We start from the raw sequence: 5,204 nt of genomic DNA, 5'->3' as shown, positions 1-5,204 counted from the left end.
GCACTTTGAGAACAATCTTGATGTTGCCCATTACCTCCTAACCACACTCCTGCTCTTGATTATCACATCCGTGATCATTTTAAGATCAGTGCATGTTAAACATTTGAAAATAACCTTGATCTTGATCTTCAACTCTTTGAATATAACGACTAGTGCATTTTCTCTGACAACTATGTTATTTCTTGTTATCCTTCCTCAAACAATTTGATTATCGGTTTTATGATATTCCTAATCTTGATCATGATCTCATTTTGTCTTAGTTCCAAATGCCTTCTCACCTTCTTCTATACAACTCATTTCTGTTGGTTTTAAACTCAATTTAATTTTTGCTAAATCACGGGTACGTTCCAGTGGAATTTAGGTAAAACTACCAAGAGTACTCACTCTTTATTCATCATATTCATTTGTAACATTCCCCACATCCAAGTAATTCCAATTATTTTAAGAACTCTCCTTTTAGATCATCAAATCCTTAAATACTTACTTACCAAATGCGTTTACCTTGCATCCATAATATTTATTTGTCTATTCCAATATTCATGTAATCCCAAGGAATACGAGGGCAATCTTGATCTTTCCCATTACCTCCTTGACTTAATCTTGATCTTCAACTCCTTGAATAAGTACTGGTCCCTTTTCTCTGACACCTATGTTAATGAGTACACCTATGTTAATGAGTACTGATTCCCTTTCTCTGACAACTATGTTATTTTCAGTTGTCTTTCCCAAAAACAAGTTTAATTACCAATATAATATTCCCAATCTTGATCTTGATCATCACATTTCGTCATAGCTGCAACGGCCTTGTCGCCTCCTATGCATTTTCTTTCTGTTGGTTATAAAATGAATGTAATTTTTGCTATATTAAGTGCCATTCAAACTCAATTATAACAATTAAGAGTTCTTACCAGTAGCCATCCCACTTGATCCAACCGCTTTATCTAAATTCCAAACAGTGTAAGCACTCTCTTGCTTTAGATCACTCACAAGTGCCTGTACAGGCTCTTTGCATTCATAATATTTATCTTTCACTCCCACAATGCGTGTAATGCGAAGAAATTTGAGAACAACTTGATCTTTGCCATTACCTCCTAAGCAAATTCCTGCTCTTGATCATCACATCCTTAATTTCTTACCAATGCATGTTAAACATTTGAAAATAGCCTTGATCTTGATTTTCAACTCTTTGAATATAAGTACTGCTGTATTCTCTCTGACAACTATGTTATTTTCAGTTGTTTCTCCCAAGAAACATTTAATTACCAATATGATAATTTGATCTTGATTTTGATCTTGATCATTACATTTCGTTATAGCTCCAAATGCCTTGTTACCTTATTCTGTGTTATTTATTTCTGTTGGCTTTAATTAAACGTAATTTTTCGTACATTACGGGTAAGTTCCATTCGAATTTAGTTATAACTTCCAACAGTACTTACACCAATAGCCTTCACCCTTCTTTCATAATATTCATTTGTAACATTCCCTACATCCAAGTAATTCCAATTGTTTTAAGCACTCTTCTTTTAGATCATCAAATCCTTAAATACTTACTTACCAAATGCGTTTACCTTGCATCCACATTTATCTGTCTCTTCCAATATTCATGTAATGCCAAGGAATACGAGGGCAATCTTGATCTTTCCCATTACCTCCTTGCCTTAATCTTGATCTTCAACTCCTTGAATAAGTACTAGTCCCTTTTCTCTGACACATATGATATTTCCAGTTGTCTTTCCCCAAAAAAAGGTTTAATTACCAATATAATATTCCCAATCTTGATCTTGATCTTCATGATCATCACATTTCCCATATTCCAATATTCATGTAATGCCAAGGAATACGAGGGCAATCTTGATCTTTCCCGTTACCTCCTTGCCTTAATCTTGATCTTAAACTCCTTGAATAAGTACTGGTCCCTTTTCTCTGACACCTATGTTATTTCCAGTTGTCTTTCCCAAACAAAAGGTTTAATTACCAATATAATATTCCCAATCTTGATCTTGATCTTCATGATCATCACATTTCCTCATAGCTTCAACGGCCTTGTCTCCTCCTTCTATACATTTTCTCTCTGTTATAAAGTGAATGTAATTTTTGCTATAATATTAAGTGCCATTCAAACTTAATTATAACAATCAAGAGTACTTACCCATAGCCATCACACTTGATCCAACCTCTGTACCTAAATTCCAAATTTTTTTTAGCACTCTCCTGCTTTTGATCATCACATGCTTGACAACTTACAAGTGCATGTACCTTGCATCCATAATAATTATCTGTCTCTCCCAAAATGCGTGTAATTCCAAGCAATTTGAGAACAACTTGATCTTGCCCATTACGTCCTAAGCACACTCCTGCTCTTAATCGTCACATGTTTAATGACTTACCAATGCTTGTTGAACATTTGATAATTGCCTTGATCTCGATCTTCAACTCTTTCAATAAGTACTGGTGCATTTTGTCTGACAACCATTTTATTTTGATTTGTCTTTTTCAAGAAAAATGTACTTACCAATATGATATTCCCGATCCTGATCTTGATCATCGCATTTCGATCGTCATAGCCGCAAATGCCTTGTCACCTCCTTCTATACTTTTTATGCATCTAATGCCAAGCAATTTGAGAACAATCTTGATCTTGCCCATGACCTCCTAAGCACACTCTTACTAGCGCTCTTGATCATCACATCCGTGATCACTTATCAGCGCATGTTAAACATTTGAAAATAGCCTTGATCTTGATCTTTAACTCTTTGATTATAAGTACTGGTGCATTTTCTCTGAAAATTATGTAATTTCTGATTGTCTAGCTTTCCTCAGAAAACTTAATTACCATTTTATATTATTTCCAATCTTTGTCTTCATCATCAGATTCTCGTCAAAGCTGCAAATGCCTTGTCATCTTATTCTATGCTATTTATTTCTGTTGATTTTAAATTCAATGTAGTTCTTTGCATTACGGGTAAGTGCCATTGGAATTTAGTTATCACTACCGAGAGTACTTACCAAAAGCCTTCATTCTTTATTCATCACATTTATTTGTAACATTTCCGAGATCGAAATAATTGGAAACAATTAATGTATGCAGTTTTTAAATCCTTACTTACCAAATGCATTTACCTTGCATCCATAATATTTATCTGTCTCTTCCAAAATGCATGTAATGCCAAGGAATGTGAGTGCAATCGTGATCTTTCCCATTACCTCGTTGCCTTATGCCAAACATTTTGAAAATAGCCTTAATCTTGATCTTTAACTTCTTGAATAAGTACTGGTGCCCTTTCTCTGACAACTATGTTATTTTCAGTTGTCTTTCCCAAAAGCAAGTTTAATTACCAATATAATATTCCCAATCTTGATCTTGATCATCACATTTCGTCATAGCTGCAACGGCCTTGTCGCCTCCTATGCATTTTCTTTCTGTTGGTTATAAAATGAATGTAATTTTTGCTATATTAAGTGCCATTCAAACTCAATTATAACAATTAAGAGTACTTACCAGTAGCCATCCCACTTGATCCAACCTCTTTATCTAAATTCCAAACAGTGTAAGCACTCTCTTGCTTTAGATCACTCACAAGTGCCTGTACAGGCTCTTTCCATTCATAATATTTATCTTTCACTCCCAAAATGCGTGTAATGCCAAGAAATTTGAGAACAACTTGATCTTTGCCATTACCTCCTAAGCAAATTCCTGCTCTTGATCATCACATCCTTAATTACTTACCAATGCATGTTGAACATTTGAAAATAGCCTTGATCTTGATTTTCAACTCTTTGAATATAAGTACTGCGGTATTCTCTCTGACAACTATGTTATTTTCAGTTGTTTCTCCCAAGAAACATTTAATTACCAATATGATAATTTGATCTTGATTTTGATCTTGATCATTACATTTCGTCATAGCTCCAAATGCCTTGTTACCTTATTCTGTGTTATTTATTTCTGTTGGCTTTAATTAAATGTAATTTTTCGTACATTACGGGTAAGTTCCATTCGAATTTAGTTATAACTTCCAACAGTACTTATACCAATAGCCTTCACCCTTCTTTCATCATATTCATTTGTAACATTCCCTACATCCAAGTAATTCCAATTATTTTAAGCACTCTTCTTTTAGATCATCAAATACTTAAATACTTACTTACCAAATGCGTTTACCTTGCATCCATAATATTTATCTGTCTCTTCCAATATTCATGTAATGCCAAGGAATACGAGGGCAATCTTGATCTTTCCCATTACCTCCTTGCCTTAATCGTGATCTTCAACTCCTTGAATAAGTACTGGTCCCTTTTTTTTGACACCTATGATATTTCCAGTTGTCTTTCCCCAAAAAAAGGTTTAATTACCAATATAATATTCCCAATCTTGATCTTGATCTTCATGATCATCACATTTCCCATATTCCAATATTCATGTAATGCCAAGGAATACGAGGGCAATCTTGATCTTTCCCGTTGCCACCTTGCCTTAATCTTGATCTTCAACTCCTTGAATAAGTACTGGTCCCTTTTCTCTGACACCTATGATGTTTCCAGTTGTCTTTCCCCCAAAAAAGGTTTAATTACCAATGTAATATTCCCAATCTTGATCTTGATCTTCATGATCATCAAATTTCCCTTATTCCAATATTCATGTGATGCCAAGGAATACGAGGGCAATCTTGATCTTTCCCATTACCTCCTTGCCTTAATCTTGATCTTCAACTCTTTGAATAAGTACTGGTCCCTTTTCTCTGACACCTATGTTATTTCCAGTTGTCTTTCCCCAAAAAAAGGTTTAATTACCAATATAATATTCCCAATCTTGATCTTGATCTTCATGATCATCACATTTCCTCATAGCTTCAACGGCCTTGTCACCTCCTTCTATACATTTTCTCTCTGTTGTTATAAAGTGAATGTAATTTTTGCTATAATATTAAGTGCCATTCAAACTTAATTATAACAATCAAGAGTACTTACCCATAGCCATCACACTTGATCCAACCTCTTTATCTAAATTCCAAATTTTTTTTAGCACTCTCCTGCTTTTGATCATCACATGCTTGACCACTTACAAGTGCATGTACCTTGCATCCATAATATTTATCTGTCTCTCCCAAAATGCGTGTAATTCCAAGCAATTTGAGAACAACTTGATCTTGCCCACTACGTCCTAAGCACACTCCTGCTCTTAATCGTCACATGTTTAATGA

Source organism: Montipora capricornis, chromosome 9, assembly GCF_036669925.1.
Source record: "Montipora capricornis isolate CH-2021 chromosome 9, ASM3666992v2, whole genome shotgun sequence".
Classification (NCBI taxonomy): domain Eukaryota; kingdom Metazoa; phylum Cnidaria; class Anthozoa; order Scleractinia; family Acroporidae; genus Montipora; species Montipora capricornis.
Note: the sequence above shows the minus strand (reverse complement) of the source record.